Here is a 25,291-nt window from a genome sequence, read left to right as displayed (position 1 = left end):
TCTTTATGGAATCTGTGTTGATAGTGCTGCCCCAGCCCATTAGCTTCATTAGCCCTGTGCTATATTGAGTCTCTTGGATGACTTCCAGAACTTGGACCTTCACATGGTCTTCATGAGTTTATAGCTCAGCTAGGTGAACCGTCCGAGGGAGAAATGCAACATACACTCCTGTCCAGGTCTCGGATCTACAGGGCGGTTATCAAAATAAAATTCCTTTTGCAGATTATTTTACTTGTGATCAGCAAATATACATGTTCTTAGGGAGAGGAATGCTGGGACGCTATGGCAACCTGGCTATTAATCACTTCCCTGTCTTCTTTTTCTCTGGACTGCTGCTGCTTTGTCTTCTGTTATTTTTTTTCTTCACCTCTTTGTGGACCTTGAACATTTCTCCAGTTTTCATGGAATTGTCAAGTTGGTCCATCGGGTTAACAAGTTCAAAACAGTAAAGGAAAAAGAATAAGGTAATGGATGGGACAAAGACTGGGAATCATAGAGTAACTCTTGCTAGAATATCATTAGGATCCGATAGAGTGCAATAATCGATACAATCAAAGTAATTTGTTGTGTGGACTTGATTGTTAATGAATAATGTTTTGAACTGAAGTAATTGCGGCAACATTGAGTGCTTGAATGAAACCAGCAGAGAGACTGTTGATTCAGTCTCAACTAGTTTACCATCTTAAGAAGGACTACAGGACTACTTACATCCAAGACAAGTGACTAAATATTTAATTTTTTGCCCAAAATGTTTGTTTTTGCACATATGCTTACAAAAGGTAAAACAAATGAAATGTTAACAATATTAACATAAAATACAGTCATTTAGTCATTAAGGTTTGTAAACCTGGGTATGATTGTTTTGTAGTCTCGTTTCAATTTCTACAGTTAATGTCAATGCAATTTCATTTGTGGAGTGCCCCCTTCAGTAACCATGAATCTTTGGGATTACGATGCCTTTACCCGTCCCAATCCTTTCTTGATGACCTAAACACCATCTCTTCATATGAAATCAGTGAGAAGATCTTTTCCTGTCTCAATTATGAATTGGCTAACTTGACACAGCAAGTTTGTTGCACCACTTTAGTCATTAGCCATTAGGAGTGTCCTTTACAAAATACAAAAAGAGAGTCTTATGCAAGTTATTATGATGGAAAGTATCTGTGAGGAGTGTATCTTCCACCAGCAGTTTGTCTTGGACGCTGTTGGATACGCTGAAAAGAGGAGGTCTGTCTGGCAGACCCAAAACCACAACACAAACAGCTCATCAATGGCTCACGAGACAATCCTCAAGCAGGTATCAGTGGTCCAAAAATAGCAACACAATAAAATGACTCATAATACATATTCTTGTCTTTTCTTACTTTATATAACAGTCCCCCTATTTGGGTTGCGAAACTTATTGCTGTAATAAAACATCTGTTTTCTTCTTTCTACATTCCTCCATCAGACCATGTATTGGCATGCCTTGATTTATGCTCTTTAAAGAGGCAGCGAACAGGCCCAAAAAAATTACACGTAAATTCGACACACCACAGAGAAGAGTTATGTAATGTTAACAAGCCTACCAAATTTGCATGAATGAAAATTTAAAACAAATTGCTACGTATATAAAATCAGGTTTCAAAACTTGAATAATAAGGGCCACCTCTCAGACGCTGTGGGCGTGTTGAATGGATGCACCAAAAGGAATCAAACATACTGACGGGTACGGGTGATAGCTTATACAATGTAAAATCACATTCAAAATTGAATGGTTATTGTGGAGTATAATAATAATAATAATAATATAAAAAAATAATAATAATATTGTGGACTATAATAATAATAATAATAAAATAATAATAATGAAAATAAGCACACAAGTCGATACATATCTGCAAGTGTTTACATTTTCAAATGATCACTTCAACAACCTTCCTAGGAAATCACAGTGTCCGATCACTGGTGATCTTTTTGTAGAATAGGGTTGTAGGCTACTGATGTGGTTCTTGGGGACCTGCAGGCACCATCTTTGTGACCCCTGTCCTAGACTGATCCCTAGCGAATTGCAAGATCTTGAGTGGGAAATCTACCATGTCAGCTGTATGTCCACCAGCTATGTGAACCCCTACACGTCCAGTGGCTTCAAAGACGTCACTTGAGGAACTTTCTTTTCTTTCAAAGCAGAAACTACTAGCATTGGTAGTCATCACCTTATTGACTGTTGGTACTTGAACAAAAAGAACCCAGGCTAATACTGTATATTTGGATAAAAACAAGTTAATGATTTACTTCACTTTATCCTTAGCCACCAGTGATAACACTTGTGGAGCTGCTAAAGGAATATGTGCTTATGTGGACACATTCGATCCCAGGAGCCTCACAGGAATCCCATAACACTCCCAGGTCCCTGAGTGGCTCATTTGTGCACTGTGGAACATTGTGGAATACCAGGCATATTTTATGATCCAACCTCAGCCCGTTTCCTCCCTTTCTCCCAGCGTCTGGGTTTATTTGTGAAGCCCAGCCACTTTGGGTCCCCCTCCTCTTCCCTTCTCCCTTACATTTCAGGGCATCTATCCACTTTGTCCACTGCATGTATGCACAAATATGTGAAGGAAAGGACTTTAGAAGATTGCTCAGTTCGTCAGCTTGTTCGGGTTAGCGATATAGTTTATTGTATGTGTGTGTTCCTGCAGCGGTGACAAGCAGGTGTATACAACTTATGTTGTGTTTTGACTGCCAGGTCAAAAACGGATACGAATCGAAGGCTTCTGGTTCTGGTTTTCTACCATCCACATTTTTTTACTGCATTGTGTGCCTCAACTGGCGACAAAGTAGTTGGCCACATTAAGAATTTAAGATTTATAGTCCATGTTATCTGGTAGTTAAGGGAGGTATTTCCTCGTTTGTCCTGTAGGCTTAAATAAAGGGCATAAATTAGCTTGGACTGAATGTGTTCCACATGTGCGACAATTAAATTAGCATGACTCATTTTTGGACCATTAATCATTCTGTTGTCTACACTGTAACTTATAAACCTAAACGACAACTCAGTCGTCATAATTTTCTTGTTGTTGATTGTGGCTAACCGTAGTCCTTCCTTCTATTTGTGAAACATTTGTAAGAAGGCTTGATCTGGCAGAGAAAAATGTTAATATTTGTACGTATCTTTCACAAACATTTGTATGGGCCACCTATGTGCCAACCTCAATATTACAGAAGATCTATCCAAAGATGCATTGTAAGTTACACATTAACTCTTTCTAGTTTAATCGGTGAAAAAACATCACTGTAGTCGTAACTGTCTTACTATTGAATGTTAATTCGTTTGTAACTAGTCTTTCTCTACTATATAGTGCTTCATCTTTCATGCCCCCGCTATTTTTGAAAGTGATAGGTTTTTATTTTATTTTATTTTTTTTTAACAGTAGGCCTATACTTGGCGGCACGGTGTACGACTGGTTAGAGCGTCTGCCTCACAGTTCTGAGGTCCGGGGTTCAATCCCTGCCACCGCCTGTGTGGAGTTTGCATGTTCTCCCCGTGCCTGCGTGGGTTTTCTCCGGGCACTCCGGTTTCCTCCCACATCCCAAAAACATGCATGGTAGGTTAATTGACAACTCTAAATTGCCCGTAGGTGTGAATGTGAGTGCAAATGGTTGTTTGTTTATATGTGCCCTGCGATTGGCTGGCAACCAGTTCAGGGTGTACCCCGCCTCGTGCCCGATGATAGCTGGGATAGGCTCCAGCACGCCCGCGACCCTAGTGAGGAGAAGCGGCTCAGAAAATGGATGGATGGATAGGCCTATACTTTGCATATCTGTTGTTGACCAATACTGGCCACTCATGCCAGAGTAGCATCTGCTCAATTTGCACACTGATTGAGGAGTATCTGCAACATTTGCACAACCAACATTGTCCCAGATTATCGCGCTACTCGTCACTTTAAACTGCATACACTCCTTGAAGTCTCGGCGCCCTTTGCACAATGGTCATTGCACCGGACTATTGCAATATTAGTCATTTGAACTGCTAGAGGACTCTGCATCTTTTGCACAATTGTCCAAAAAAAATAAATAAAATGTACCGGCATTACCAGATAACTAGCAACCGTTTATTGCTCAGTGACTGTTTTTTGTCAATGTCTTTATGTCTTAAAAGTGTTCTCTATCAATTGACTGTCTGTTGTCGTACTAGAGCGGCTCCAACTACCGCAGACAAATTCCTTGTGTTTTTTGGACATACTTGGCAAATAAAGATGATTCTGATTCTGACTTACTTATTGTAATGCCCCGCATGTGAGAAAGGAGAGCCACAGTCGCCGATGCACTTTATTGAGCCCTTTATTGAACGCTGGGAGAACAGTAAACCGCATAAACACGATGAGTGCATTCACACAGGAGCTGTTGTCCGCCACAGCTCAGACCCAGACACTCTCACGCAAACTTGCCGACGTCACACACTACTCCACCAGTTTTCTTATGGTTTAATGTCACAAACTGTAGTCGTGCTATTCCTTTGAAACAGTGCAAAATATTTGTTAGACATTCCGCAATCACGAACGAACAGCGCTTTTATTTTGACATTTGCGTGTCTGTGTTTCCCACGGATGTTAACAAGCACAACTTATTGGCCAATCCGAATATTACAGAACATCATTTGACCAATGCCTCACAAGTTAACAACTAATCTTATGCGTTTTTACAGTCATCATTTCTCTTTTTTTTTTTATTGTAGGCAAATGTGTGCTCTTCATTTTGTGTGACACAAGGAAAATAAATTCTCCTACTTCTACTACTGCACATTTGAACATTACAAAACACGTTCTAGCAAAGCAAAGAGTATTATTTAACTACCGATATCTACGCATTGATATCTTATGTCAGGATGTGCAATTCAAACAACTAGTTTTGCACACAAAAACGACAGCGTCACCTGGTGTCATTGTTTTCTTTGTCGTTTAAGCCTGTCAACAATGTTTTCATCTTGTTTTAGCCACCCTGCCCCTGTCATTCCATGTGGGCCTCCCTTAAGTTCCTATCCCTCTCTACAGGTGTGTACCGGGCTGAAGAATGCTGCTAAATTAGCGCTTTATCTCTCCGTCGAGTGAGCGGCATCTGCACTCCCAGGCATGCCAAGCATTTCAGACACAATTGGCCTTAAAAGGAAACAATAGCAGCCTATCAATTCCGCTCTGCCAGTCAAAGAATGGCTAACTCCCGTATGGGCAGGGTCCGGCTCGCGCAACAACAACAGCACAAGGAAATGCTTGGCAGCTGAACTTTGAAACTGAAGAGAAATGGCAGATTGCTGTTTATTTTATAGGAGTAGACATGGGTTTAACCTCCAAACGTTATTTTAAAGGGTTATTGAGATTTTCTTTTTTTTTTTAAATTGAAAGAAACACAACGAATACCAAACAACGATTGCACAAATCCTTTCATAACTACCGGTACCAATTGGGAAAATGAAAGCTTGATCATAATGCAAAGGAATGCAGTCAGACGATAACAATTTGGGTGGCACCTGAGAAAGTGAAAAAACATTTTAAACATATTATTATTATTATATGGTTTCATATGATTAATATCTGATGGCGTTTCATTTACATGTATTGACATCTTATCATTAAAAAAGGTGACTTATTGTAGATACTGCAAAAGTTAATTTTCTATTACCAGACTACCCTGACTCCAAATCCTACTTTGCTTACTTGTTAAGGTTATGGGTAGTGTAGCAGTTCACATAGCTGACTTTCATGCAGGTAGTTTTGGATCAATTCCCGGTCAGTGCCTCAATTAAGTTTACCCTCGATTAATTGGCTACTGCTCCGGGATTTAGTCTGCCTCTCACCCAAGAGTGCTCCCATGGGCTTCAGCAACCCCGAAGAAGACATAAAATGGATGGGTGGATTTCTAGCAAGTGGTACAGTACAATTTAGCTTGTCTCGGTACAATATGGAAAAATAAACCTTGATCTGACATTGAATGGTTTGTTGGCGGGATGGCGATCGCTATGGAAACTACAGTACGTTAAATATCCTGAAAACGTATCAGTACCACAACATTGAATTCAACAATGTTTGGAATCTCGGCTCAGGTGTCAATCCTGTGTGGATTATGCATCTTCTCTCACTACTTGCGTGGGTTTTCTCTGGGTAGTCCGGCTTCATTCCGGTGCGAATGTTTGTTTATGTGCCCCAAAGTCAACTGGGATAGGGTCCGGCACACGCATGACCCAAATGAGGAGCGTTATAATAAATTGATGAATGGACGGTATAGTACTATTAGTTTTGTTATCTTGACTTTGGTGCCAAAAAAAATGCCAAAATCAGAAACCTTCACAATATTTGACAAAACCTTCACAGAGTACCAAACCGTACTACTTGGTGGAAATGGAGTTTTAAGTATTTTGATGAATAAACAGATACATTTCCTTGTTCCAGTACAGGTAACATTAATGCTCAGTTAATCTTTTCTTGATATTATTTTCAATGGGATGGGAGAATGTTTGCGAATGTTCTGAACTCCTCTTTCAAGGCCAGTGTTGTATTGAGCATCATAAAGCTGACTCAATAGTGCCTCTGCTGGTTGCATTGCATTTGACCTTTTTTTTTTAAAACTGAATTGTTTATGTTGAGGATTTGACCACTTTAGCCCGCCTTGCATTTGCCAACTTGGCAAATTAGACGATTTCTGTGTAACCAAGTATTACTGTTGCATAAATAAATATAATACTCTCTGTGTAGCTGCGCTGTGAGTATGTGTAGCGCTAATATGTTTTTGTGGAACAAGGAGAGCTCGAGGGCTGTTAGTCATTAGATATCAGGACTGGTTCTGCAGGTTTACAGTCAAGTTGGAAGAGGTGAATGGTTTTCTATCTGACAGCTTGTCGACGAAATTGTCTCTCCACCTCTCTGCTGTGCCGGAATGCAAATAGCAGCAGGAGGAGGAATGCTGTTCAACACATGAGAAATCAACCTCTCTAACACTCACTCTCTGCTACGCTCACCTCCTCTTTTCCTCCTTCTGTCTACGACATTTCTGGACCTCGACTTCCTGTCTCTCGCCGTCCTTCTCCCCTCTGTGCTTGCTATTTCTCACCCTCGTCTTCGCTTCTCACAAGGCATCCTGTCCACTTTGTTTGACTTGAGCATTCCTTTCCTCCCTGAGCAGACAAAACAACCCCAGACCACTCCAAGCTGCAACCCCCAGTGTGCGCACTCACACACACATCCTGTTAATCACTCAGGAAATGGGTGCCCATACAAACAGGGCCAGCTTGGCCAGTAGAGCCCCGGATGGAGTTTCAGGCCTTGAAAGTTTCTCCAGCGGAGGAAATTGAACATGATCTGTCTCGTACCTCTTCTTTCGTTCACTCTCATTTCCTCTTTTGTTTTACTCAGAAAATGGATGGACTCACTATGTCGCCATGGACGCTTCTTTTCTGTGCTTCATTTGAATCCAAATATTTAGCTTTAAAATATCCACCTTCGAATGAGGTTAGTTGCTGCTTGACAAAATTCAAATGGCGCTCTCTGTTTCAGTTCAATGGTAGGTTAGAACAACGTGTATGTTACATAAAATTCTCCTGATAAAGCTGTACAGATAAAGTACAAATTGTGCCCGATTCCGAGACTGCTCACTCAATTTTGAATTGTGGCCGATTTCAGGTCAAGTCATTGGTGGTGCATTGAACAAATGTGCAATTGGCAGTTTCTAACCAGGTGTATCACCATCGGCTGAATACCCCCCTCCCCTTTATCCGAAAAGGAAAAATAGTTTTGGGGGGGTGATTTTCTTTTTTCTTTTTTTTTCTTTTTTATTTTTTTATTTTATTAATTTGTTTTTAAAAAAAAAATTTTTTTTTAAATTATTTTTATAAACATCACATTAGGAGTTGCATGTTGTTCCTTAAAAGTGACGATTAACATTATGGGTCTACAGATGGCGGGAACATCTTGATTTGTTTTGACAGTCCTGCCAACACCTGTAGGAGTTAAATGGTCTTAAGGACATCTTGCACTGCACTTCATTGACCAACACATTCAGTGTGAATGTGCAGCAGTGCTGCTACTATGAAACGCCACGCCGCATCAGCACGAGGTGAGCGTCTGTGGCAAATGTGCTAGAATTGAAAATTGTTCAATTCGGCGACAGTGTACTATTATGACGAACAGCGCATCCAATTGGAGAAGTAGTGGCGGAGTGATTTCATAAGGACGAAAGATTTTGGCAGAGTTGTACAGTAAACGTCATGGCTCTCTCTGGTCATGTGCCATTCTGCCATAGTCTCAAACATGACATTTTTTCAAATATGAACTCTGAGCACCACTTTGTGGCACAATCTATTAGTTTGTCTGACATTTTGAAATGGTTTACTCATAGTTACACTTTTGAACACATAAAAGAACATTGACTTTTGAACGATTTCATCTTCATAATTTTGGACTTTTTATGGAACATTTACTTATCTGGGTTGACAAATGAAGTGATGGTCTAAATTGCATATTTGTCATTAGGTCAACATGGTATGGTATGGTGGTTTTCCACATTCTGTACACATATAATGCAACAAGCACATTTTTAAATTATGGATTTACATTTCATTTGTTATATTTCTTTTCATTTTGTTTTGTTATCGTTTCATTATTTGTGTAAAGAAAAACTATGTGGTTAATTCCAAAATAATGATCTATGGTTTTAATCCACTTTTTTAGAGGAAACATCCAAGGGTCCTGTTGAAGCATTCGTTCAAAATTAAGAAAAGTAATCAAAATGTTATCAAATGTAATCAGATATACTGTATTAATTTGTGAAAGTAACTGAGATAGTTACATGACTAGTACATTTTCAACAGGGTAACTTGTAATTGTAGATTTGCAAAAAATCTTCTCAACACTGAAGTAAAATGCCCCACGTTGAATGCCACAAAAAAAAATTTGTGTAAATGAACAGCCAGAACGACACTGTTTCCAGTGTAACATGGTGGTGTGTAACATTTCTTCAAACCGCTCCTAAATGCCGCAAAATAAGCATGACACCAAAACATTTCTCTAAATAATTAAAAAAGGTATATCTGGCCTTTTTTTAAAACGCATCCGTGACAGACATGGCAATATAAGAATGAATTATACACCCAGAATGATAAATGTGCGGGAATAAATCTTTACAGCATGTACAGACAGGTTCAAGATGGGATAGTCTCTTGGGAAACCAGACTGTACAGGTACTAAAATATGTAACTGTACCAGCACTTGTTGGTTTTTGACTAAAACAAAGTCAAATGAGACTCAAATGTTGAAAATGAAACATGAAAATACCTCATTTGAAAGTCTCCCTACAAAGAAAATCAAGCCAACTTTTAGCATGCTGGCAAACAAAATGAGATTTATATGATATATAGTTGTCTCTATACTTATTCCAGGGCAAATGTAATGTTTTAAGCTTTTGTCACAACATTATATTGAATTCAACCACCATAGAATAATGTTATGCAAATGCTTTTATATGCATTGGCAATGACATTTTGCAAAAACCCAAAGGCAGTTATCAGTAACTCTGTTTATTCTGCTTAGCCTTCCTATAGCTGGCGTCATGTTGGAAATCTTTTAGCGAAGCAATTATTGAGACTGAATTAACAACGCCTTTGCGGGTTGCAGACAAAGAGGTCCCTTCAGTAATGCAATTAATCAAGTTGATTCCACACAGAATTCTTAATCAGTTAATCGATTAGCCTTAATCCTGCTAGGTTTTTGCAAGTATATTCGTTAGAATTGCAAAGGTGGCGCAGATGGGATGCATTTATTGCATCAAAGAGTTCTGCTTGACTGTTTATAAAGTGACTTTTGGCTGCAACCTGTGTTTTTAGTGAACAATTTATCAATGTACTGCAGTGTTTTATCATGCAGTGTGGAAAATCCCATTTTGGCGCAAAGTTTCTCATCAATCCGTTGACATTTCGGATCCATTTTTCCACACAAGTCGGATGCAGGCAGGAAATTTGTGTGACAGCAACACCAACGTGGCGGTTTTGGTTATGAAAAACAGTACTTTGCAAATCTCCCTGCAGCCCCCCCCATGTAGGCTCTAATAATCGCTGTCACGGTTTGATTCATGTCAAGTGGGTTTTGGAGAGTGTCTCACACTTGAGAGCCACAAGAGTAACACGAATATGCCAATAAAGGAAGAAAAATATTCAACTTGGTGTACCGAGCATTTATTTTTTATTTTATTTTTTTATCACAAATGCCAAATATAATAATAAGGTCTCATATGTAATTATGTGATATTGTGGCTCTCGTTGTTAGCCAGACGTGTTTTTGGTAATAAAACTTCAAGCTTGAACAATCCATCTGATTTGCTGTTCAGCGCCGTCGTAGCGTGACAGCATGAGCTGACTCAGCAAAAAAAAAAAAAAAAAAAAACACCCAGCTGCTCTCATTGGTGTAACATGATGGTGTTGAGTGTAGGAGCAACCAGATGCCACCATGTTAGAATGAAAAAATACATCAATTCATACAGTGGATATCACACATGATGAAAGTTGGATATCCAAGGTCCTGACAGCATTTTGGACAAGCTCCAAATTTTCACCACCATTTTTTATTTTTTATTTTGTATTTTTTCCCCCCCCCACTTAGTTTCATTGAGCTGAAAATTTTGACTTTGCTATAATTTGGAGTGCTTCCCTCTGCCTCCTCCTTCTCCCTCCATACTCATCCTTTTAATTCAGTCCAGCTTGCTGTCTTAAATCTGGATTCTCTCTGCTTAACCAAACATATGGAATGCTACTGTAGTGGAATGCCTGTCTTCTGTGCCGTCTGTGTGTGTGTGTGTGTGTGTGTGTGTGCGTGCGTGCGTGTGTATTTTGAAGCACTCGAGAGCTTCTTGGGTCATTGTTGATGATGATGATTATGATAATAGTGTGTGTGTGCGTGCGTACGCGTGCGCCGGTGCCTCCGCAGAGAAGTGAATAGGGCCTTGTGTTGCCATGGCCAAACATGGCTTGTCTGCTCATGCATGAGTCTATTGCAAAGCCCACAAAACGCGTATCCACTCCCGGGATGTTAGCTTGACTCCTCACCATCACATATCCCTCATCCACTCCACACTGAGATCATTGTCAGCCCCCAGCTGAAGGTCAAACACAAACGTGAGCAAAAGGTGCCATTTTGAAAGCCTGATAATTGCACTTTTGCTAACCACATTGTTTGTTTCCAATTACAGGATGGAGACTTTGGGAAGAGGAGCTTAACATGTCAGAGATGAAGGATGTGTCTGAAATGTGAGTTTTATCTCGTTCCACTCATCTGCAGTTCATTAAGAACACTTTACATTTCAGAATTAAACTTGCTAGATACTGAACCCCCGTCTTTTTGTGGAATTGTTGCCTCATGCTCTTCCATTGACGCCCAGTTCAGTTTACTTTGCTGCAACATTTGTTTAAAAGTCTGCAAGTGGAGAACACAACTAGCCGGCTTCTTACTCTTGTCTGCTGTTGTTATGCACAACAATTTTCATGGGTAATGAAGTACAGTAGGTACCTAGTAACCATGTTTAAATTCATGATAGGTGGAGGCTTACCCATTTTTATTTTTATTTTTACTTTATAATTACTGTATATAGTTAAAACAACCATTCACTCTTACATTTAAACTGACTGATAATTTAGAGTCTTCAATTAACCTAACATACTTATTTTTGGAATGTGGGAGGAACTCTGAGGACCCAGAGAAAACCCATGCAAGCACTGGGAAAACATGCAAATTGAGATTCGACCCAGAACCTCAGAACTGTGAGGCAGACGTGCCAACCACTTTCCACTTATGCACTGTGCTACTCCGGATTACAGTCCCATCAAAGCAACTTGAATGGGAATAAAAACAGAAAGTATCTACCAAGATAAAAGCAGTAACAGCGCGAAATATGGCTTAACAGAAGCAACACTTGCCCGGACGGCAGTCATCTCCAACCATCATGACACTGAAACACCATTTCTTTAGCCCGCAAAATAGTTCAGGTTGCCTGGGACTGGTTGCAGTCAAGTATTGCACTTCATTTTGGCTGAGTTATATTGAGCAAAATAAATAAATAAATAAATAAAGTTTCTCTCGTCTTTGTCCTCTCCTCTGCTGCAACCGTGTGAATGGAGAAGCCAGGGGTCCACTTCACTGATCTGTGTGTTTGTGTGTGGGGGGGGGGGGGGAATGGCCAGGCACTCGGGCAGAGTGCAAAACAGACACACAGGTGCAGAGCGACCAAATCTCTGCGCATCGAAAAGTGAATACATTGGTTACATCTTGACCAATGTCGATTTATTGGTGGTACGCTATAATTAGCCCACTGATGAATCGGTCGGGCTCTAAATGGTACAGTCCACCGCTGAATCCAAATGGCACCCTCCATCCATTAATGAATAAATCCATCCTCTGAACAAATATCACACCCCATGAAAATAGATTATCTATTTTTAGTACTTATGTTAAAAGTTAGGCCTTGTTGGAGGTCTCCCCTCTATTCTTCTGTGTCCATTTTGTATTGAGGGACATTTTCTTTTTCTTTTTTTTCTTTCTTTTTTTTTTTTTTTACTTTGCCTAAGTTTCTCTTAGTCAGTATCTAAATTCCACATATTTGCTTTGACCTCCTTTGCACATCTATACCTACTTCCTCTTCATCCTCCTCCTCCTCACTTCTTCTGCGCTTCCTTTCTCAGATCTATGTGCGAGTTTGTTTCCTGTCAGGCACAAATGCCGGCGCCAAACTTCCTTCCCATAGCCTAGAGCTGCACTCAGGAGTGGCACACTCTACTGTATTTTTCAACCACACTGTACTGATCAGAGCCCTAATGTGTCTGTTGGTGTCAATAAGGCCAATATGGGGGCCTCTTCCCTTTTATATGAACTGTTCTGGATTCTCTTAGCTGAACACATAACAAATACATGATGAGGAGCTGTAGGCATCGTCATCCTCCCCTCCCTGGTGCACAAAAAGCCTTATACCTTTGTTGTAAACAGAACACGCTCTGGATCAGCTGTGCCATTCATCTCAGCTGTCAGCACGTAAACATTTCTCGTGGGCCCCGATAAATACAGTGATTACATTTTCAATTAGGGTAGTTGAATTAGTCACTCAGCAGAGTGGGGACCTCCGCCAAGGTTAAGACGTTAAAAAGAGCGACTTTTCTTCTGTATGTTGGCATTTTACTTGCCGGTTGACAGAGAATGACATAAAATGAGGGGAGCCATACCATTTTGGATTCCACGGGAGTGTCAAACAGTTAACATGATTCAGACAACAAAAAAGACAAAAAAATGCATCGTACTTGTCTTTGAGATAACGTGAGGAACAGATTGGCAGGACTCCACCATCGGGATGGACGTAATAGTTAATTTATCATTAAGGAATTCGGTCTTTTGTGTAAAATCCATTTCTTATTTTGAGTTCAAAACATTCAGATAGCCACTCTCCTTGGGGAAAAAATATATTGATAAAAAGATTTGATCAATTGTTGATTTTCCCCATAGTTGATCAAGGAAAGGATATGGTATCCAGTGTAAAGACTTTAGAATTGGAGTAATATGCTCTGACCTCTATGTTCTGGTAAGACACTTTTCTGTTCCACCATGTGTTTTGGGTGGATAAACTTGAGGACTCTGACCTCTACCCCATCAAACGCGTTTGGGTAGAGCAAGAATAGAGATTGCAAGCCAGAGTTAATAACTTTAGGCCTCAAAAATGCTTTTCTGGATGACTGACACACTACAAAATTGCAAATTCCATTTGCACTTCTGGTTGGTGTAACAAACCAAAACAAAAACAACAGACGATCAAAACAGTTCTTCTCTTCTTACTTCTGAGATGGGCCTAAACCTGAACAAAAGTCTTGAAATGCTCCTGTTAATCAATCAATCAATCAATCAATAAATCAATCAAGGGTTGAGCTAGAGCCTTGGTTCTCCTTGAATCTTAAATGTTTCATCTTGACAAAACGTTTTAGACAATCGTATATTTCCAACTTTGTGGGAGCAGTTTAGCGAAACCACGTTTTTGTTCCAGTATGTGTTTGGTGTGGATAAACTTGAGAACCCTGACCTGACCAAACACCTTTGGGATGAGCTAGAACAGACATTGTGAGCCAAAGTCAATCATCTGTGGCCTCAAAAATGCTTCGCTTGACAAATAGGACAAAAATTCCCACGCACACACACACACACACACACACAAAAGTCTTGTAGAAAGTCTTTCCCTTTGACTGTTTAATTTATTTCATTTCCTCCCAATAGGTAAAACAAACCAATAAACCTACAGACAATCATAGCGGTGCTTGTCGCCTCCGTGCTTTTTGGATAGGCCTAAACTTCGACAAACATCGTGGGTTGCTCCTGTTAAATAATGAATGAATCAATCAGCACTTGAGCTGGAACCTTGGTTCCCCTTGAATCTTAATTTTTCATCTTAGCAAGACATTTTGGACAACTGTTTATGTCCGACTTTGTGGGAACAGCTAGGGAACGCAGTTTTCCTTTCCACAAGGTGTTTGGTGTGGATGAACTTGTGAACCCTGACCCCTACCACATCGAACATCTTTTGAACTGAGATTGTGAGCCAAAGCTTGTCACATTTGGCTTCAGAAATGCTCTTCTGGTTGTATAGGACAAAAATCCTCACAGGCATTCGAAATTCAGGGGGCGAGCAGCTCTATTTTCTTCCATTGACGCTTTCTGTCGGTGTATTGGAGAGGTGTCCCAATTATTTAGTCAATATTGTTGTCTCTCCTCTGACGTACGTCATCAATTTTGCCTCCTGCAGCCTCTCCTCCTCCTCTTCTTCCCTGCCCGTCGCCTCACAGCAGCCGCTTGCTGCATTCCTGCTGCAGTAATCCACTCAGGCATCTTCCTACTCTGCATTCTGCGGGCTTGCTGCATTCTCGCTCTCTCTCTCTCTCTCTCTCTCTCTCTCTCTCTCTCTCTCTCTCTCTCTCTCTCTCTCTCTCTCTCTGACTCCCTGGCCTCCTTGACTGCGTTTGCTTTTTCTCGTGAAGCCGCAATAAACATCTGACGCCAAAGTACAGGGAGGGAGAGCAGTAAATGAGAGGCAGCCACGTGGAAAGGGTGTTAAGAGCTGTACGTCTCGTTAGTGTTGTTGATCCAAGCATCATGATGATGATAAGATTTACAGAAGTTATTGGTAGGGACTGACAGTTGCCTGAATTTCCTGTGATGAACTACCTGTACGGTGACAATTAATTGTTGAATAGGTTAATATATATTACTACATACTGTATCTTCAGATGGGGCAATCTCTGAATATTCTGAACTTCTATTTTCACACCAGTGTCATACTGCGCTGATTAATGCTAGCCGAAAGAGTTGTGCCATAGTGCGGATGAAGCTCAACTTCCCATAGCTGACGTCATGTTCTTCTTTTTTTAGACCAGTGGTTCTCAAAGGGTGGTGTGCATATCACTGGTGGTCCTCAAGAAACCCATTTAATATGGTGTTTGAATAAAGATGCAACTTTTCCTTAAGGACAGGGTGGAACAGTTCCATTGACACAAAATCATATTACAAACATAAAAAATGTGACGTATTATTTGTTAGTTTGCAGGCAACATTCTGATTCATAGAGAACACTTAAACGTCCTCCGTTTTAGACATGCACCTTTCAATGTTTACACGAGAACGGTAAATAGTGGATGATTTATTTTACATTTGTGCTCGCTAATACGACAATTTTTATTGAGCTAGCTAATTGTCTTTTTTAAACCACCTTTTTAGTGGACAAAGCCTCAAGCTCATGTTAAAATGTCACTTATGTACCGTGAGTGCGGAAAGAAGTTAAACTGTTGTTAATTGTGAAGACAATAAAACGTAGTAAGATTTGGTTTTGGACAGTTGTTTTGAGTTTTACAAACTTTTTTTAACGCAAAAATGAAAATTTTTCCTGCCTAAACATTGAAGGTCTGAGGATCTAACATGCACTATTGGAATAATAAACACACTGACTGGTTTTGAGTATTTGGAGAGTTAGTGGTCCACCAGCACAGCTAAAAACTAGTTGAGACTGAATCAACAGCTGCTGGTTGCAGGCCATTGTGCCTCAGCTTCTTTGAGACACGATTAATCAAAAATATATTTTACATAATTATCAAAATTATTTAGCAATTAAATAATCGATTTATGATACCCATCCCAAGTTTTCTCGGCCGCCATTCGAATCAATTCAGTTTCAAAATGGGATTTCTGTCACACTACATTTGAACCACAGATGTACATGACACTTGATTTACTGGCAGTTCCTTCACACTCAGTCTACCAGCACATCTGGGATGAGTGTGCTCAGAAGAAGGAGAAAAACGAATGTGAAGTAGCTGTTTCACCATAAATCTCTTTTTGCACTTCGATAAGCCTGTTAATGCATTTGTACGCTCAATAGCAACTGGTTACTTTTTCCTTTTCTGGCTGGCTTGCCTCACAGATGTCACTGACACTCTGCAAGCCTGTTGTGAAATTCAAAATAAAAGTGAGCATGATCACATCACCGTTCAGCTAGAATTTGTATGTATTTGCGTATTTTTAATGAGTCCCTGGCTCAGCCCTGTCTGTGTGTCTGACTCACTTGTAAATCACACAGTGTGTCGACTCAACAAGTGTCATCATGTTTCTATGTTTTCTTGTCTGTGTCAAACTGTGATGCAGCATTTTTTTTTTTTTTTCCACTTCACACTTGCAGCAGTTTAACTGACGTCCGCTGATAACTGAGTGCTTAATCAGCACTCACAGTAGCAGTAGCTTTAAATAGTTTGCCAGTGGTAAGAGTAATGTGGAATAGTCATAATGACATACAGTATTACATCACAAAAATGCTATTTTTTATTTATTATCATCTTCGCTCCCAGTCTGTGGTATGTATTTTTTAAATAAATGTCAATCATCATACCTTAGAGATGGTTTACATTTCTTTCATTGACAATGTGGAAACTTTAAATTGAACCAGTCATTTTGTGTTTTGTTTCTAAATACATTAAATATGTTGGAAGGTAAGTGCTGAAAACGGGTGCAAAGACTGAGAACAATTTAGTTGTGAATCGTTGAGATGTAGCTTAAAACTGTTTTGCATCATCTCTGCTTGTCTGAGTGTTTGGGCGAAGCTAAAACAGGGTTGCGCTGGCGTCACCAGGGAACAGCATGAGTCGGCCCTCCCCCACTATGTAAGTAACGGGCGCCATCAATAGCTATTCGCAGGAATTGTGAGTTACTTTGTAATAATACGTTGGCCTATTTCTAGCACCACTACATTGTCCAGTTAGCCATCAAGCCATGCCTACAACCCGAAAAATGCATCTTACATTAAGTATTTTGTGATATTTGGGCTAGTGTCTCTATTGTGGTGACCCCGCGCAGCTCACGCAGCGAGGTGACAGCAAGTAGGACAGCTCCACTGCAAAGTGGCCTGCTACTAACTGCTAGGCTAGTACTTATTAGCCATTACTGGGCTCATGAACCAATGGCGAACTGGCGTTGGCTTCATCCAGTTCTCCACAGCCTTGCTCCATGCGCCGTGCATAGATCCACACAACAGACACACTTAAGGGAAAGGTAACTGTTTATTACGTTCGGTAGCTGACGAATTAACAAGCTAGCAAGCTAAGGGTCTCGCTTGACTGTAGCGGGGTTGTCCAAAACGCCAGTGCCTCGCTCTGAGTTGTTGTGTGTGGGTCTCCCCACAGATCAGAGACATGAGAAAATTAAATCTTTATTAATAAATATTTGTACCAGAAAAGGCAATACGGAATAACTTAAATCCTTTTCCTGACCTTTATTAAGCCTTCCCGCCAATATTGCACTTTCTGAAATAGTATCACAGCCTTAACGGAACTGGAATAGTAGGTGTGATGATTAACACCTCTCTTTTCCTGCCCTCTTGTGTTGAAACCAATTGCCCGCATCTAACCTCGTTCCGGGATGCGGTGTCGCTGTAAGAGGGCACACGTGTACTTCACCGCTGTTAGTACTTCAGTATTAGATTTAATGACAAATATGCAATGATACTTCCGTTTTAATTTTTTAACATTCTTGCTCGGGTTATAAGTGTAAAAGGGGGTTACCCACTGTAAAATGTAAAAAAAATGACAAAACTCCTGGAACGTCACTTATGCTCGTGGTACAAACTTTGCAACATTAGAGAAGTATTTTTCCCCAAAATGTTGGTCCAATTTATAGTGACACAGGTTGTAAGAAGTCTCGCTCTATCTTTGCCAAAAACACGTCCACCTCAAGGAACGAGCGCCGTGAGTTTCGCTATCCTATGTTCTGCTCAAATGCACGGCAGCCTTTAAAGAGATTTAGATGACAGCACAGGAAACGACAAGCTGAACATTGTGTTGCCGGTTTTCACTTTCTTAGAAAAACTGGAAAAATGCAGGCCGAGCACCAGCTCGCCACCATCTTGTGGCTTCTTCCATTGCTGTGCCAGCATCTCTCTGCACGCGTGCACACACACACACACACACACACACACACATTTGCATGGACAAACTGGCAAACATCCCACACATGAAGATGCGGTGGAGGTTATTTTGCTTGGACTCTTTATTAACCGCCATCTTTTACGCAAAGGAGTTCGGAACCCATACGTTCCTAATGTCAAGTGCAAGAGACTAGATTTTTTTTCCTTTCCCTTCTGCCTTTGGTGGCGAGAACAGAATGTACGAGAAAGCCAGCAGGCAAGCAGGAAGAGAGTGGCTAAAGTCTTAATGATATGTTGTGTGATTGTAACCTTAGTGTGTGCGTCTGAGAGCAAGAAACGCTCGACTTTTCAATAACTTTTATTATCATTCCCCCTCCGCTTGGGAACATCAATATCCGATCCATGGTATCTTTTATGTGTTTTGATGTGTCAGAGCCCAAGACAGTGTAATGTAGCTAAACATACTAAATTTGGAATCATGGTCTAACATTCCACCTACAGCTGGGGAAAGCAATAGCAGCACTTTAAGCCTGCGGATGTTGACTTTTCTGTTACCCGCTCACTGTTGAAATTACGTGTTTTGCTGCTGTCGATTTTCTTTTCCCCCCACCTGTGTTCACAGTGCAAGGAGCTGAGACGGTTTACTATTATTATAGCGTGAGAACATTGAACATCAATAGTCATACACTCATTTTAAGCTGCAATTTAAATTAACTGGCTGCAGATGCCGCAAATGTCAACACGACAACAATACAACCCTAAAACATGTTTTTACACATTTTTTTCTCAAGACTGCGTGGTTCCACTTGTCAATATGATCTAGTCACATGTAACTTTATAATAAAACATCTTTCTAACATTTCATATTCACTATTTAAGGATGACACATTGGCCCAAATCCAGAGGCAAGCATTTAGTAGGGGTGAGAATCACAGAGTATTTCACGATAAAATAATATTTTGATCATTCTCTAAATACCGAATTTAGTAAACTCCTGCTGCTCGCAGGGGATAGGGCTCGAGCCCTGCCGTGAATAAGGAAAATCTGCGAATAATTACCGCCTCCCTTCAAAGAGGTTCGTAATTGCGTAAAGCACTTAAAATGGAGAGGATCATAAAGCATCAACACCATGCATCTAGCATGTACACAACCATGAACCCATGTTACATAAACGACTATTTTGTAGTTCAATTTTTCAACACAAACCACTTTCACATGAGGCTCATCGCTAGTATTAGCTAGCATACTAGCCTAAATAACAGACTAGCACAAATTGACATATCACACACAGCACGTTACGCAAATGGTATGAAGTCATTAAACTCCTCTTTTTGCATTTACACAATAATAAATGTTAGGGAATACTGGCAAATTGTAATGACAATGTAGATTACATGAGTAGCTGCATTAGGAGTGCAGCAGAAACATACTTTCACTGTCAGTTTGACTGTTCATGAGGTGCATTCAAGGACTACCGACAAAACAAGATATCTGTAACACAGACGAGAGAACACTATCAATGAATTAAACCTAACAATAAGTATAAGTACTGTAAATATTTTCTTTGCTTCTTTGTAAACATCTCACAAAAGTGAGTACATCCCTCACATTTTTTGTAAACATTTCATTATATCATTGACAACTTTTTCACTTAGAGGGTGTACTCACCTTTGTTGCCAGCTGATTAGATATAATTGCTGTGTGTTGAGTTATTTTGAGGGGATAGTAAATTTAAAAGGTTATACAAGCTGTGCACTCACTACTTTACATTGCAGGAAAGTGTCATTTTATTCAGTGTTGTCCCATGAAAAGGTACTGTATAATAAAACACTTTTGTGAGATACTGCGTCGAGAAACACTCTATATAAATATAAACCCAATTCATTATTATTAGTAGTAGGCGTTGCACCCATGGGGGATGTGGGTGTTGCGACACCCACACTTTTCATGGTACACCCCACTTTTTTTTTTTTTTTTTTTTTTTTTTTTTTTTTTTTTTAAGATAGCGTCGTTGGCCATGTCAAATGTTTTAGTACATTCCGCAGGCCACTTAAAAATGGACGGCGGTCCGCAAATTGCCGGACTTTGGACACCCTTGGTCTAAGCCATCAAACTCTCCCTTCTCCCGTCATGAATGCAGCTAATGAGGGCCCAGCCCCGTGATAATCATGCCTCAGGTATGTTGATTGGTTTGGCAGAGGTGGGCCCTTGCCAGAGTCGTTTTGCACGCGCCGCTGCCCATAAAAAGCGCCCCCTCGGCCGTGCTGGTGTGCGTGTCAGAGAGAGATGCTGGGGAGAGTTGATGGAGGGAGAAAAGGAGGAAAAGATGCCTGCAATGAAAAAAAGGTGCGGGGGGGGTGCAGTACAAGAGTATTTGCAGTGGATGTTGAGACATCTTAATCGATTGAGTATTGATTCATAGTCAGGAGACATAAAGACATTGAGAAAAACAGTCACTGAGCAATAAAGGGGTGCTAGTTATCTTGGTAATGCGGGTACAATTTTTATTTTTATTTATTTTTGGACAATTGTGCAAAAAGATGCAGAGTCCTCTAGGAGTTCGAATGACTAATCTCGCAATAGCCCGGTGCAATGACCATTGTGCAAAGGGCGCCGAGACTTCAAGGAGTGTATGCAGTTTAAAGTGACAAGTAATGCGATAATCTGGGACAATGTTGATTGTGCAAATGTTGCAGATACTCCTCAGTCACTGTGCAAATGGGGTAGATGCTATTCTGGCATGAGTGGCCAGTATTGGTCAACAACAGATATGCAAATAGTGCAGCATGGCGAGACTACTACGGTGAGTGCACGAGTAGTATATAATTGGCCCGACAGAAATTTTTCCCACAGGAAATAGAGTTAGAAATAATAAAAACACAATAACATAGGTAAAAAAAAAGAAATACTCCATTAAAAATTGTGAAGATGACTAGCAAAAGTTGTAATGCAGCACATTTGTTTAAGATTCTTACTTGTCACACTAGTGTAAAGGCCTTTTCACACTGCACTTGCTCAGTATTAAACGCCCCCGCATCAAAGGCAACGGCGACGGCAAAGGGGGTGCGACCATCCCCTATTTGGAAATAGTGTCGTGACAGCCTCGAAGGAAGTCGGAGGGTTTCCCTGCTGAGTGGACCGCAAATCAGCAATATGTATTTGTCATCGTTGGGAAGAAAGCCCTAACTTTGCTTATTTTAAGGAGCGATGAGGTGATATAGCAGCAAGAAAAAAAACAAAGGGAATGAGAATATCCCATACTAATTTCACGGCAACATCTCGGAGGTAAACTCCTTCGTGAGCTATTTAGTTCCAGTAGGAGCGCTCCGAGGTATATTTTAGGCTGAGCAGGGAGCTTTGAAAGGGAGTTTGAAAGCCTCCCACAGAAACTGTATATCATTTTTCTATTGGCCCAAAGTTCGGGATAGTGGGACACCGCAATTATTATGCCTTCCTCCATTTCCCCCTTGCCATTTATAGTACAACTCTAGCAAAATAACACTCAGAAATCACTCCGGCAGCCTCTCTTCCATTGGAATTGCTTTTTGACGTCACCGTGTCAAAGCTCAAGAATAGACTTTTTTATTTTTGTATTTTATTTTTTTTTATTTTTTTCAAAACGCGCTGATGCCTCCTCAGCACACACACGAACGGGAAAGTAGAGGTTGTCAGATGCCTTGCCAAGTGCAGTGTGAAAAGGCCTTAAAAGGAAGTTAATCACTGGAAAATGAGTTAACACTACCACAACTGATAACAAGAGCTGACGCTTCAGAGTCTTGCTGGAGTCTTTGAATTTTTATTTTATTTTCATAAGTCCCCTGGTTGAAAAAAGTGTTGAAAAAAGCCTAACAAAAAGCAAAACATGCACAGAGTTAATCCTTTGAAGCTGACTGGACCTTAGGGGTTGCTGAAGTTTTGCTGGTATGCCAATGACATGCATGGTGGTGGTTCAAACTTTGACATTTTGGAGGCACATTTGTCACCCAAACATGACTTCAGGGGTATTTGATTGTAGAGTGATCATCAAAGCAGAATAGTGGTAAGCTTAGGAGACTTTTTTTTTTTTTTTTGCCAGGGTCAAGGTCATTATCATGTGGCGCATACATTTTCCAAAAGCTAAGATTAGAAAGTTGCTTACCTCAGGTTATATTTGGATATTCAGAGAAGCCAAGCTTACTTCCCAGCGACCACCTCACCAAGACAACAGCGGAAAAACAGACATACGTCTCAGTCAACGCGTCAGTGTTGGACAAGCCTATGCAAGACACTGATGTTATTGACTGAGGTGTTTTGACGTCAGTTGGCTAGCTGTCCGTCCAACCTTTTCCCCCTTTGTCTTTTTTCTTACCTCTTCCTCAAATCCACTGTGCGGTGTTATTTCCTTTCTTGCTTTCTGCAGAGTGCCGTGCTCTAAAACCGCCAGACCTCATGAAAGTACGGAATCATTAGAATAAAAGGCTCTCTGCATCACTGCTCTTTGAGCTCACCATTGTGCTTTCAGGAACGTAATCGGTGCCAGATTGACAATTTCAAAGTGCTTGGTTTTGTGTTCAACAAGATGTTTAATAAATTGTGTGGCAAGTACTTTTTTCCACACCAAATGAAACAATGGAAAGTATATAAAGTGAGTAAACCATGATGGCAACCTGTCGTGTCCCATGATGTGTGTTTACTGCAGTGCTTGATCTTTTTTTAACATGGTGGTGAACAGTATTAAAAACTACATCAAACTAACAGTCTTTATTTGTAGTGGTTTGCACCCTTTGAACACGAGTGAGGGGAGACACGCAGGGGAGCTTTAGGAGGGGTCGATAAGTGATGCAGATGTTATATCCTACCCTCAGGCTGATCTCCCCTATGGTCAATAGCGGCGCCTGCTTAGCAAAATGAAAGGGAGAATGAGGGTGGTAATTGGAGCAGGAAAGCCCACCACCTAAATCATGCATGAGACAAAAGCTCAGACTGTTTGATTTATGGAGTTTCTGCTGACAGGCGGCCTTTTGTGTGCTACTTAATCGGTGTCATGCTTAGGTCTGCATACTGGGGACGTATGCTGTGTGGAGGTCGTAGCATCTAATGATGCCCCCTTTTCCATCAACCAAACAAAGCAGACATGGGGCACTTGAAATGAATCGCCAATTTTAGGACTTCGGACTTGCTTGGCTAAACCTTAAGAAAGACTCGACTTGACTTACGCTGCATGACTTGACAGCTTTTACATCTATCTGTTTACGTTTAAAATTCTGCATTTTCAAGACCCCGTCTCTCACCTGAAGTCAGCTGGGATAGGTGCCAGCACACCCCTGACCCTAGTGAGGATGAGCGGTTCAGAAAATAGATGGATGGACATTATCTTTGTGCAGTAATCATGGAGGGAGCTGCGAATATTGTTCAATTTGGAGTCAAGGATTATGTGAGAATGGCATCATGTAAGATTTTCAATTTGAAGAGACGCAACAACTCCAACTTCAAATAATAAAACCCACAAAGACAGGTAAACTATGTTAACTTCACAGTTTAGCTGGTCAAACATTAACTAAGCTTCATATCGGTTATGCCTTTGACTGAGGACAAATTAAAGTAATAGAAAATACAGAGACTGGTTGAGGATAAGCGGTACAGAAAATGGATGGATGGTTTTGGACCAAAGACTAATCGTGAATATGTTACTACAGCAAATGAAACACAAGTGTAGATACTGAGTGCAAAGTGGCTTGTGTTGATATATTATTTTGTGAAGATTGTACGACATAACATGATTTATGACTTGACTCGACTTGCTTGTAATTTAGTGGGAACAGCAGTGTGCCCTGTGTCCTCTTGAATAAAATATCTCCTTTCTGTCCATTGTATGTTTGAATTTTATATTAGTTACAAATCAGATCAGATTTCTTTAGTCTGAAATATTAATATATTTTCATCAATTTGTCTTTCAGTTATTTTCCAGCTGAACTGTAGGTTATAGAAGACAAAACTGCTCTCCAAAAGTGAAGCCAAAATGTTTGGATCTTCCCCAGGTGGCTTGTATTAGATGTATACATTCTACCAGGGCTTTGAATTGCAATAACACCAATGAAACCTTCAACTAGCTTGTAAAATGAATTTTTATTTCATGATTCATGCTGGTATGCTTAAAGTCAATGTTGTTCGGATGGTTATAAATTTTGGTAGTTTATTACACAATGCACCAAATGGTTACATTTATTTATTTATTTATTTAAAATAGTGGCATTTTGTAATAAGTGATGCAATCTGTAACAATTAATTACAAAATGAGATTACATATTGCATTCAAAAATGTCATCACAAAATGTGCCGATATAACCTCATGATGCAAAAGTTTATTACATAATGCGCCATTATTTAAAAAAAAGTTTATTACATAATGCGCCATTATTTAAAAAATGTGGTTCTAAAGCGTGTTTCCCACCCACTGATGCGTTCAACATCTTGGCAGTTTCCTGTGTACTATTTTGAAGCAGACTGACTTGACTCTTGACAACATGGTCTCAAAGTACCTGTCGATAATGTCCATTGATGGGGAGAGGGCTATGATGTTGACGTTGCTGTGGTATAGGATGTGTGTTAGCGGAGAGGGGTTATTTTAGAAAGGCCAGTGTTATTGAGAAATGCCGATGTCAGCAAAAACGCGTAGGCAAGCAGAAATCGATGTTGGGCATTGCAGCAGGGAGACGGTGTGTGTGTGTGTGTGTGTGTGTGTGTGTGGGTGTGTCTGTGTATGTGCGTGCGTGCAACCTACGCAGATATGTCCAAACCCCCATCCACAGTTCCTTGAAAGGACAAATCAAGGTGAACAGTGACCATGGTGGCTCAATGA

General features: G+C 40.4%; 1 protein-coding gene across 2 annotated transcripts in view; it reads left to right on the top strand.

Moving 5' to 3' along the window:
- luzp1 (leucine zipper protein 1) overlaps positions 1 to 25,291 on the top strand; it is a 52,790-nt gene that overhangs the window by 12,506 nt on the left and 14,993 nt on the right. For both annotated transcript variants that reach the window (XM_061796129.1, XM_061796128.1), the window contains exon 2: positions 11,212 to 11,269. The gene's annotated coding sequence lies outside the window, so the exon portion shown is untranslated. The remainder of the gene's footprint in view (positions 1 to 11,211; positions 11,270 to 25,291) is intronic.

The sequence above is a fragment of the Phyllopteryx taeniolatus genome, chromosome 13 (assembly GCF_024500385.1).
Source record: "Phyllopteryx taeniolatus isolate TA_2022b chromosome 13, UOR_Ptae_1.2, whole genome shotgun sequence".
Lineage (NCBI taxonomy): Eukaryota > Metazoa > Chordata > Actinopteri > Syngnathiformes > Syngnathidae > Phyllopteryx > Phyllopteryx taeniolatus.
Note: the sequence above shows the minus strand (reverse complement) of the source record. Positions and strands in the feature narration are given on the sequence as shown.